The sequence below is a fragment of the Dasypus novemcinctus genome, chromosome 13 (assembly GCF_030445035.2).
Source record: "Dasypus novemcinctus isolate mDasNov1 chromosome 13, mDasNov1.1.hap2, whole genome shotgun sequence".
Classification (NCBI taxonomy): Eukaryota; Metazoa; Chordata; class Mammalia; order Cingulata; family Dasypodidae; genus Dasypus; species Dasypus novemcinctus.
Window position 1 is genome coordinate 50,574,997 of NC_080685.1, and position 12,546 is coordinate 50,587,542.

The 12,546-nt window shown below is 35.2% G+C and overlaps 1 protein-coding gene and 1 pseudogene across 8 annotated transcripts in view; both read left to right on the top strand.

Moving 5' to 3' along the window:
- Positions 1-12,546, top strand: part of DNM3 (dynamin 3) — a 693,285-nt gene that overhangs the window by 373,726 nt on the left and 307,013 nt on the right. The gene's annotated exons all lie outside the window — the stretch shown is intronic.
- On the top strand, positions 199-290 carry LOC111763248 (small nucleolar RNA U13; annotated as a pseudogene).

The window sequence follows — 12,546 nt, forward strand, 5'->3', positions numbered from 1 at the left end:
ACTCTTATTAAGAAAACAACAACAAAAATACAAATAAAAACAAATTTTTTTAAAAAAAATGTAAAAACAGAACAACAAAAAAACAAGACTGTTACACTATTGGAATGAAATAATAGAGATAATGAGATAAACTAATAGAACGTTGCTGGAATTTGGTGAAAGGAAGATGTGTTATAAATCAGTCAAGAATGATGCTTGATCCTTTTTGATTCATAAGCATGATGAATGGGTATTCAAGGGTTTGTGTGAACTGTGTCTCCCTCAAACCTTATTACAATGTCAGTGTGGAAAAAAAAAAGAAAAAGAATGATGCTTTCCTCTCCATGGTATTGATCAGATTTAATAAGACATGGTTCCATTTTTTTTTTCTGTGATACTTTTTTTTTATTGACTTTGTAATAATATTACATTAAAAATATATATATATGAGGTCCCATTCAACCCCACTACCCCCACCCCACCTCTCCCCCCGCACCCCCCAGCAACACTCCTTCCCATCATCATGACACATCCATTGCATTTGGTAAGTACATCTTTGGGCACCTCTGCACCTCATGGTCAATGGTCCACATCATGGCCCATACTCTCCCCCATTCCATCCAGTGGGCCCTGAGAGGATTTACAGTGTCCAGTGATTGCCCCTGAAGCACCATCCAGGGCAGCTCCATGTCCCAAAGACGCCTCCATCTCTCATCTCTTCCTGCCTTTCCCCATACCCATCAGCCATCATGTCCACTTTTCCCAATCCAATGCCACCTTTTCTATGTGGACATTGGATTGGTTGTGTGACATGGTTCCATTTTAACACATTTTAAGAGATATATGAAAAATTGAGAAGAGCACTACAGATGAGTAAGATTTTAAATGATTCAAGGTTGGAATCTAGTAGGGTGGAAGGGAGGGAGAAGGCAGAGAGGTTAAGAAGGTGTTTTTCTGATTGGGAAAGAAACCTAAAATTGACTTAACTGTTTTTAAGTAAATTATGTTTCTACACAAGAAGGATGTTCAGCAGCACTTCATTTTCCAAGTGAAAATAAACAGAGTTAACTAGTATAAATTGCTACCAGAGACGTAGATTGAACAAAATGGAGAACTCCATGGAATTGATTGCTTTTAAACTCCAGGTGTTCCACCATGATAAACTGTTGCTTTCTCTTAGTGATTGTCTTTTTTTTTTTAATTTTAAAATTTTGAAAGTTTTGTTTTCATGATTATCTTTTAAAAATGAGATTTGTTTTTCATTTGACTTGGGTGATTGGTTACCTTATTTCCTAAAGGCATGATTCTCTAAAACATTTTGGCTAATGTGTATTTGAACAATTAGCCTGCCTCCATATATTTCTTACTATTCATGTATGTCAAAGCATTATTCAGAACATATGTATTGACATGAACCGATGCTATTATATTAATGATATGAAACATAGCAATATGTGCTATTATTTTTATCGAAAAGCTATGTATAATTTCTTGCCTATCCTCTGCTTTTAATTATTAATATGGAGTTATAGATAATGAAAACACTTCAAGTCTAGCATAATATAATGGCATATTTGTTATTGTTTCTTGTTTATTAGATTTGAGATTTCCCTTTGAGAATTCATGATTTGTAAGTTCAAAAGCCATAAATTTTGGTCAAATCATACACAAGGGCTGCTCTCTGAACATTTGGCAATATATTCTGACTCCTGATTAATGTTAGGTACCTTAATGTAAGATGTTGTCATGGTGACAGTTAAGCAGAAACAAATAAACATGCAAGATGGACAAAAAAATGGAATTCTTATGGATTTTTCATACTTTAAAAATATTCAAGTCAGGCATGTAAAAGATACTTTTTCTTTGAATACCTTTTTGTATTTTTTGAACTTTAAACTTTATTACCTGTTTTTAAATGTTGCATTATAATATAAATTTTAAAATTACTCAAGTTTTGTTTTGCAATTACAACTTACAAATTCTTCTTTAGAACTGAAAAAAAAAGCAGAATATTTTTCCAGAATAGTATGTTTCTCACACTAATTTACTTCAATCTAATTTAATCTATACTCAGATCATTATGTGAGTGTTACTCTTTTAATTGTTTTCAGGGCTTCACATGAGGTGACCTGAGTAATAGGTACAAATGTTAGAGAATGAAGATGTCAAATATGTTAAATATTATTTTGATACAGAAGCATTTGTCCTTTTCTAGATATTAGGTGGGAGTCTGTCTATTCTTGCAAGCAGGTGTCCTTGAAACTTTGTATTGAATTAACCATTACTAAGCTTTATCATGAGAAACAAAAAATTCAGTTGGAAACAACTCAACAGTAGTTCCCTTCTCCTCCTATGATGATAAAGGGAAAAGTTAGAAAACTAGCATTTTTTTTCCTGAAAACTTAATATGTACCAAGATAATAAAATACAAGTTAAGGCAATAGGTAGTATTAATAGGTAGTAATTGGGGGTGTTATTTGGTGGCCAGAGGATCAGAATACTCAAACCCTCCCTGAGAGTACCGCAACCACTCCCCTCGCAGTTTCTGAGGAAGGAATAATGGCAAAGGAAAGCAAAGTAACACCTCATTATTTGCTGCACAGAACTCTGGCCAGCTGGGCTAGACCACCTATCTGGAGCAGCCACTCCGAGGTGGTGAGGCCTTCCTAGCTTCAAACCAAAGGAGGTCTCGACTACCCTCAGGTCTCTACCTGAGTTTTTGTATCTTGGCACACTCCAACCACAAGTAAGAGAGAACCAAAAGAGATGCCATGTAGTAAGGATGGTCCAATCTACCAACCATAACAACCCCTTCTCCTGGGGTAGAGGCCATGTGTGTAAGAAAAGGTATGGGGAGAGTGACCTTCAAGGATACTTTCTCTTCAGGGCTCCAGGATTGGTAACATTGATAGTAGAGAGAGAGGTTTGAACCATGACTACAGCTCTGCTGTGCTTTTGTTTTAAAGCCCAGATCTCACATCCGTCATGTTTATGTTAATGGCGCAGGTAACTTTTTCCTAAGGCTGAGGACTTGGCACAAATGCAACCACGTCATTTTAACCAAGTTTACAATGTAGGCTTAAGATCCAGTTTCAGAAGGTATCCATTTTCAATCTATCCAAAGAAGCAATCTTAGTAAATCTGGTTGTATGTATGTCTTTATTAAAGAATAATTGGTCTTTATCCAGTTTAGTATTTCAAAAATATACCTTTATTGGGTGAAGAGTATTTGGCAACTCTCTGCACTCTTTTTCCAACTCTTCGGTAAGTCTAAAATTATCTCAAAATATCAAAAATGTTGAAAATGAAAAATAGAGGAGTATGACAATGTGTTTCAGAAAAGCTAGATGGGAGTATATGTCTTTAAGGGAATCATAATAATCCTTCCTGCTTAATATGTAAAAATATATGCTTTATTTTTTATGTTATCAAACTGTTCAAAAACTTTTAGTGACTTCCTGTTATTTATAGGATCCAGTTCAAACTCTTTAACCTTGAAATTTAAATCTTTCAAATCAAGCCCCAGTCTACCTTTCCAGTTCATTTATTTTTTTGAACTCTCCACATTGTTTAGTACATTTATTTATTCCACAAACTTTATTAATTGCTTTTTTTATTAGCACAGTTGTAGGTTTACAGAAAAATTATGAAGGAAATGCAGAGTTCCCATGTACTCCCATCTCAAATACATAGTTTTTCCTATTATTAACATTTGGCATTGGTCTGGTACTTTTTGTGCAATTGATGATAAAGTGTTTTTGTAATTATGCTATTGTATAAATATAAATTTATATAATATATATTAATATATATAAATATAATTAACCCACTGTTTATATTAGGGCCCACTCTTTGTATTGTATGGTTCTATGTTTTTTTGGTGGTAACTTATATGCAACCTAAATTTTCCCTTTTTATTCCTTTTCATAGATATTATTCAGTGGTGTTAATTACATTCACCAAGATGTGCCTCCATCACCATTATCCATTACTAAGACTTTTCCATTATTCCAGAAAGGAACTCCATAACAATTAAACATAATCTCCCATTCTTCTCCCCCCACCTGGCCCCTGGTAACCTGTATTCTAGTTTCTGACTTTGAATTTGCATATTCTTTCATAAAAGGGAGATCATACAGTATTTGTCCTTTTGTGTCTGACTGATTTCACTCAGTGTGATGACTTCAAGGTTCACCTATGTTATTGCATGTACAAGAACTGAATTCCTTTTTATGCATATAACACCTTTTGTTTATCCATTATTGATAGACTCTTGGATTGCTTTCATCTTTTGGCAATTGTGACTGATGCCACTGTGAACATTGGCATACAAATATCTGTTTGAATCCTTGCTTTCAGTTATTTTGGGTATATACCTAGAAGTGGAATTTCCAGTTCATATGGTAATTCTATCTTTAACTTTATGAGATGTTTCCAAACTATTTTCCACAGTGGCTTCCCCATTTTATGTACCTAGCAATAAGGTACTAGTGTTCCTATTTCTCCACATCTTCTCCAAAACTTGTTATTTTCTGTTTCTTAATAGTAGCCATTCTTTTGGATGTGAAATGGTATCTGGTGGTTTTGATTTGTATTTCCCTATTGGCTAATGATGTTGAGCATCTTTTCATGTGCTTATTTGCCATTTGTATATCTTCTTTGGTGAACTGTATATTCAAGTCTTTGCTCATTTTTAATTTGGGTGGTTTGTCTCTTTGTTGTTGAGCTGTTCTTTATAAATTCTTTTATAAATTCTGGATATTAAACCCTTACCAGTTATGTGGTTTCCAAATATTTTATCCCATTGTGTAAGTTGTCTTTTTCTTTCAAGATAAGTTCCTTTGATATACAAAAGGTTTTTTAAAAATTTTGAATTAGTCTCAATTATATATATTTTCTTTTGTTGCTCATGCTTTTAATGTAAAGTGTAAGAAATCATTGCCTATCACAAGGTTCTGAAGATGTTTCCCAATGTTTCCTTCTAGGAGTTTCATAGTTTTAGTTTTTATTTTTAAGTCTTTGATCCATTTTGAGTTAATTTTTGTACCTGGAATAAGGGAGGGGTCCACCCTCATTCTTTTGCATATTGTTTTAGTTTGCTAAGCTGCTGAAAGCTGATGCCATAAAATGTATTGGCTTTTAACATTGGTAATTTAGCAGCTTCAAGCTTACAGTTTCAAGACTGAGAAAATGTCCAAATCAAGGCATCATCAGGTGATGCTTTCTCCCCAAAGACTGGCTGCCAGCAATACTGACTCCTCTGTTTCATGGAAGACTCATGGCAGCGTCTGCTGGTCTTTCCCTTTTCTTCTGGGTTTGGTTGCTTTCAGCTTCTTGCTTTCATAGCTTTCTCTCTCTTTTTCTGAATTTTATTCTCTTATATAGGACTCCAGTAGAAGGATTAAGACACACCCTAAATAAGGTGTGTCCTACTCACCAAAAGATCCTCCTTAAAATGGGTCCACAACCAAAGGAATGCATTAACTTTAAGAACATATTTTTCTGGAATGCATACAGGTTCAAACCATCACAGCTATCCAATTTTCCCTGCACCCTTTGTTGAAGAAACTAAGAAAATATTCTTTTCTCAACTGAGCAGACTTTGCATCCTTGTCATTGGTCAATTGGCCAAGAGTATCATGGTTCATTTCTGAACTCTCAGTTTAATTTCATTGATCTATATACCTATCCTTGTGCCAGTAACATGCCTTTTTTTTTGGAGGGGGAGGGGTTACTGTAGCTTTGTAATAAGTTTTACCAACTGAGCTACCCAGGCTCTTGTAATAAGTTTTAAAATCAGAATATGTGAGTCCCCCAACTTTGTTCTTCTTTTTCAAGATGCCTTTGGCTATTCAGGGCCACTTACCATTCCATATGAATTTGAGGATTGATTTTTCCATTTCTGCAAAGAAGGCAGTTGGAATTTTGATTGTAATTGCACTGAATCTGCATATCACTTTGTGTAGAATTGACATCTTAACAATGTTTAGTTTCCCAGTCCATGAACAATGTATGTCCTTGCATTTACTTGTTGTTCTTTTAGCAGTGTTTTATAGTTTTCTGTGTACAAGTCCTATACATCCTGGATTAGATTTATTACTAGATATTTGCTTCTTTTAGTTATTATTGTAAATTGTTTTTTTTCTTGATTTCTTTTTCTGCTTGTTCATCACTGGTGTATAGAAACACTACTGATTTTTGAATGTTGATCTTGCATCTTGCAGCTTTACGGAATTCATTTATTCATTCTAGTAGCTTTGTTGTAGATTTTTCAGGATTCCTGTGTAATCATTTGTAGAATCATCTGCAAATAGGGAGATTTTTACTTTCTCCTTCCTGCCCTATTTGGACACCTTATATTTCTTTTCTGGTCTAATTGCTCTGGCTAGAACTTCTACTACAATGTTGAATGACAGTGGACATCCTTGTCTTATCCTGATCTTAGGGGGAAAGCTTTCAGTTTTTTTTACCACTGAGTATGATGCTAGCCATGGGTGTTAATATATGCCCTTTATCATGTTATGGATGTTTCCATCTTGTTCTAGTTTTCTGAGTGTTTTTTATAAGAAAGGTATGCTGAATTTTGTCAAATGCCTTTTCTATATCCACTGAGATGATCATGTGTTTTTTCCCTTCGTTCTGTTAATACATATTAAGTTAATTGATTTTCTTATGTTGAACTACCCTTGCAAGTGGGATAAATCCCACTCGATCCTGGTGTATAATTTTTGAAATGTACTGTTGGATTCAGTCTCCTAGCATTTTGTTGAGGATTTCTGCATCTCTATTCATGAGGGATATTAGTTTGTCCATGCTATCCTCTTAAGAACTTTCTTATTACTGTGGGGTCAGTAGTGATGTCCTCCTTTTATTCCAGATTTTAGTTATTTTCATCTTCTCTCCATTTTCGTTGTCAGGTCTAGCTAAAGGTTTGCCAATTTTATTGATCATTTTAAAGAACCAATTTTTTTTAAAGACTTATTTTTTTTATTTCTCTCCCTTTCCACCCATTGTCAGCTCTGTGTCCATTCACTGTGTGTTCTTCTGTGTCTGCTTGCATTGTCAGGTGGCACTGGGAAACTGCCTCTCTTTTTTTTTGCTGCGTCATCTTGCTGAGACAGCTCTGTGTGTGTGTGGCACTGCTCCTTGGTGGGCTGTGTTTTCTTCATGCAGGGCAGTTCTTGCAAAGCGGTGTGTACTCCTTGCATGTGAGGCACCTCTATGTGGGGGCGCCCCTGCATGACATGGCACTCCTTGTATGCAGCAGCACTGTGTGTGAGCCAGCTTACCATATGGGTCAGGAAGCCCTGGGTATTGAACCCTGGACCCTCAATATGGTAGACGGACACTATCAATTGAGCCATGTCTGCTTCTCTCAAAGAACCAATTTTTGATAATCGATTCTATGGTTTCTTTTTGTCCTGTATTTCATCTTTCTCTGAGCTAATCTTTCATTCTTTCCTTCTGCTTGCTTTGGATTGCTCTCTTTTCTAGTTTCTGCAGTTGTGAGGTTAAGCTTGTAATTTGAGCTCTTTCTTATTTTTTATTGTAAGCATTTAAGTCTGTAAATTTCCCTATGAGCACTGCCTTTGCTACATTCTATACGTTTTGATATGTTGTATTTTATCAATTGCCTTTTATGGCCAGGCACTGTGCTAGGTGTTTGGAATATGAAGCTTGCCTAAGTAAGTCTTTTTTTCCCCTAGCTATTTTCCAGGATTCACAATAGTGCACATAGTAGTACTCAATACATGTGTGTTCGATGCTACACATGCTAATAAAATGTATCTGAAGGGTGTGGTTAATTGGTGAGATAATTATGCCTGAAACCTTCACTTAAGTAAACAGCTCATTAGCCTTCAAGCAAAATGTCTGAGAATCACATTCTTGTGATTTCTTGTCCTTGCTCCTCCTCCAATTAACACATATTTGTAATCATTATCACTAAAGCTCCACATGACATGGGATTCACATATGCTATAATATGGATATATCTGTCATAATTGTGGTAACTTTACATTTGGATACTGCCGATATATACGTAGATGTTTTTTGAATCCCAGGAATGTATACTGCCCACTTTGTTATTTTTAGCAGCAAGTATCAAATTATCATTAGATCTGAATCCTTGAAAGACAAGGAATCCAATGTGGAGATTAATCCATCCTTGCATCCCTTTTTCTAAGCATAGGCAACATGCCTTGGACACAGTATTCTTAATAAATGGTTGTTGAATTAATTATATGAATAATTATAATTCATTTCCCTATCCAACATCCTATGATACTATTCATTTTAAGCCCATATGTTTTATCAGAACCGCTAAAAAGTAGAACTTTCTTATTTTAATTTCCTGTTACTCTCTTTTCCTTTGTGCTTCAAACTCCTGAAATGGAAAAAGATACCAGCCCCAAGACTGAAAAGGAAAGATGTGTGTCCTCCAAACATTTATTTTTGGATCTTTATAAATGGCAAAAAATTGAGTGCTTACTAAATTTCAAACTGGAAACAGCTCATTATATACTAACAGAGAAAGCCTCATCATTCTTTTACAAAATTGAGGTCCTTACTTACATTATTTCCTTGGGACACAGGCAAGCATGTAATTTACCTTCAAAGATTTTATCAAAATCAATGTGTTGAAAATTCAAGTCTAGTTATAGTTATTTAGCACACATTGCTCCCAAGTATCTCAAAGAAGTTGAAATAAAGAGGCTCTATATTTTTAGACTCGATCTTAACATATTACCATAGTAAAATTTTTTAAAGTGTAATTTCTTGCAAAGTGGAGATTAATTCCTAATGCTTTGAATGTTTGGTTCTTTAGTAAAAGACTGCATTCTCCAGGAGTGATGATGTTCTTTAGAGTTCATGGATGTTATGCTATTTTCCTGAGTATTAGCATAGTTTGGTGCGTTTCAGAGCAAAGCAAATATTTCCTTATATTTTTAGCCACCTGTATCACAATTCACACTGTAGTAGATTGCAGTGGATATGAGGTAAATAGTTATTGAATAAATGAATATTTTTTCTGATTATTAGTCATTCACTGTAGTCTCCATGTCATTTTTTTCAGTCTTTTCTTACTGCATTGCCATGGAAAAATAAGGAAGCATACCTTCAGTATCCTCCTTAAATCCAGCATTTCTTTCTGTATGAACTAATACAGTGAATAGAAGGAAACTTCATATATTTTAACAAAAGTTTTAAGAGTCATGACAGGATAGACACATAAACAGGGCTGAGTATGCAGTTCTATTATCAAGACAATTGCTTGATTGAGATCAGCTCTCTGGAAAAACCCCAAGTGTCTGGATTACCACAGGGTGCTGGAGTGATTAGAATTGCTCATGAGCAACCAAATGCCTGGCTTGTCTCCACAAAGCAATTGAAATATATGGGAACCCCAAGAGACATGACTTAATTGAAAGTATTCTCTTCCTGTTTTAGCCTTCTTTTCCTCAGTGGAAGTATTAAATGCACAGCAGGTCTCTGCACAGGTAACCTTGACACAGACATTAGGTTTGCAAGGTGCCCCCACCAAACTTCACATCAGACAGAAGAATGCACTGGGAGGCTGTGATCACAAGTCACTCACACAGCCTTATTGCTTGTAGAAACCTGAGTTGATAAGAACCTTAGACATTTAAAAATTAGGTATAGATTATAATCTATGTCAAATTATAATAATCACAGGTGCATGAATCTATAAGAAGGGGTTTACAGTGTTGTTCTAAGGGATAAAACTCAGCAAATATCTTGGAATAAACATGGCCCTTTTGCATTTGAATTTCAAATGTTTGCAATGACTGGTAGGAAGTATTTGGGATGGTAAAAATAGTAGTTGGCTTTGGCTGTATATATTAGGTGCTTTATTTATTTATTTATTTATTTTTTTACCTCAATTATTTACATGGTTCAGGTTTTACCTAACTGACAAGGTTTCATCATGGTATGGTATGCTTTGCTCAGTTTCTGTACTATGTATCTCTTGTTACAAGACAGAACTCTTCCCTTTCTATACTTTCCCTGTCTAGGGTTCCACAGTGGGCAGCATTTTCCTCACTACAGATATTTTTCAGAAGGGCATCTTCCAATTCTCCATCAATTTGAGTGAATGGAAATCAGATATCATGTAGCATGAATGGTTCATGCTCTTCTTTATTTGCCACATAGGATCCTGGTTACTCCAAGTCCTGTTTTCCCAGCTACATTTCTGTTACTGCTACTTCTCAAAAGTAAAATACTCATTGTTATTTTACATGAAATTATGAAGATTCATATAATCTTTTTGTCATCTTGTTTGGGCTTCAAGCCTCAGGAAAAAAACTTTTTTTGTATAAGGGTATTTAGTTTTTAAATGACTGAGTGATCCCTTGCCTTTTTGGCTTGTAAGGTTTCTAAATATGACCACTATTGCTATTGAGCCTTCATCAAGTTGTCCTTACAAATATTTTAATTAATCTGAGTCACTGAACTTGGGATTTTGTATGTGACTTAAGTGAAAACTTCATGAATAAACCTGACTTATTATAAGGAATATGTTTGCAGTTACAGACGTTGGTTCATATTATTCCATTTACAGGCTGGGTGATGTTGAATGAAATTGTTATTTGATATGAACACAGTTTCAGTAACTGCAAAATGATTTGTTGTGGTATGTAAATAAAATGCCCATAATTTTGTTGCCTTTTCTTCTTTGGAAGAAATTTTGATTTTCGGTTTTAATAGCATCAAAGAACTGAGGGTAAACCTTACAATATATTATTGGGATTTGCAGTGTGTGAAGGAAACCCTTGAAGCTCTTCTCATAAACTTAGTTGCATTTTTTTTTTCTAAGCATATTTAGGAAACAGGTTTTGAAAGAACCTAGAAATTGAATGCACTGCAAAGCAAATTAGCCTGCATGTTAAAGTTTTCAGAAGGGAGAATTATATAGAATATCATATGAAGAGAAACTGGAGAGTGTTTTGGTTTTGTTCTATTTATGTTTTAAACTTATATACATTGGACATTTAATATAGGTATATACATTATTTTTATTTATTTATTTATTTTTTTAAATTGACTTTGTAATAACATTACATTAAAAATATATATGTGAGGTCCCATTCAACCCCACCGCCCCACCCCCCCTCTCCCCCCCCCAACAACACTCGTTCCCATCATCATGACATATCCATTGGATTTGGTAAGTACATCTTTGGGCACCTCTGCACCTCTTAGACAATGGTCCACATCATGGCCCATACTCTCCTCCATTCCATCCAGTGGGCCCTGTGAGGATTTACAATGTCCGGTGATTGCCTCTGAAGCACCATCCAGGGCAGCTCCATGTCCCAAAGACGCCTCCACCTCTCATCTCTTCCTGCCTTTCCCCATACCCATCGTCCACCATGTCCACTTTTCCCAATCCAATGCCACCTCTTCTATGTGGACATTGGATTGGTTGTGTCCATTGCACCTCTATGTCAAGAGGAGGCTCAGATTCCACATGGATGCTGGATGCAATCCTCCCATTTTCAGTTATACATTATTTTTAAATCCCCACCATTATCTTTGCAAGTATAGATGCCATTATTATTATTATATTTCCTTTTGATGTATGCAAAAGGATTGAGAAGTCAAGTACATTGCTCCAAGTCCCACAGCTAATAGATAGTAAAGTTGATATTTGAACACAGGTGTGTGGGACTCAAGCTCTTAATTAACTGGGAAGATAGAGGTGAGTGGGGCAGATGCTGGAACCAGGCCACCACTTACTAGCTTTGAAACCTGGGGCCTTAATGTCTCTGTGTCTCAAGTTTCATGTCTATCAAATGTGAATGAAAACAGGATTAAATGAGTAAATATCTGTAAAGCTTATAGCATTAGCACCTGGAATATAGTAAGCATTTCAATTATAATTGTTGTCATCCTCAGCATTATCTTCATTTCCTAAAGAGAGTGATTAAGAAACAACTTTTTAAGAATTTATAAGTGGCATATCACAATGTTTTGTTTATTTTTTCTCATTAAAAGAGCAGTGGAACATTTGATATCTGACTTCCTGTAGTCTGGCCATCTATGCTAACATGAATTTTTAGATAGCCGAAGTTTAAAGAAGGCTGGTCCACTGCACTTTTTGTTCATAATCTAAAATAAGAAAATTGCATCTCTTAGTTTGTAGATATCACATCACCTCTGCCTTTATATTGCACTAATGTAAACTTTGAATTAAAGCTGGCCAAAGTGCTATTTCTACACTGTAGGGAATAGTGATGCTATTGTTCATCAGCCTAGAGTTTTAACTTCTGCCCATCATTGAATTCACAATCTCTTTCTATATCCTGATCTGGTATTTCTGTTCCTTTTCAACATAACTTCTGAGAAACAGATTGATTTGTTTTGTACTTCGACATACCTCCAATTACTCTAATGAGTCCAAAGGAAGCTATGAGAAAAGCACATAATTTCAAACAGAGAAGAGTTTGTGACTGGTGTGATTAACTACTGATTTGTATTATTTTTCTCCATACTTACTCTGTATTATCTTCTTTACTATTGTTCTAAATTCAACTATTTTGA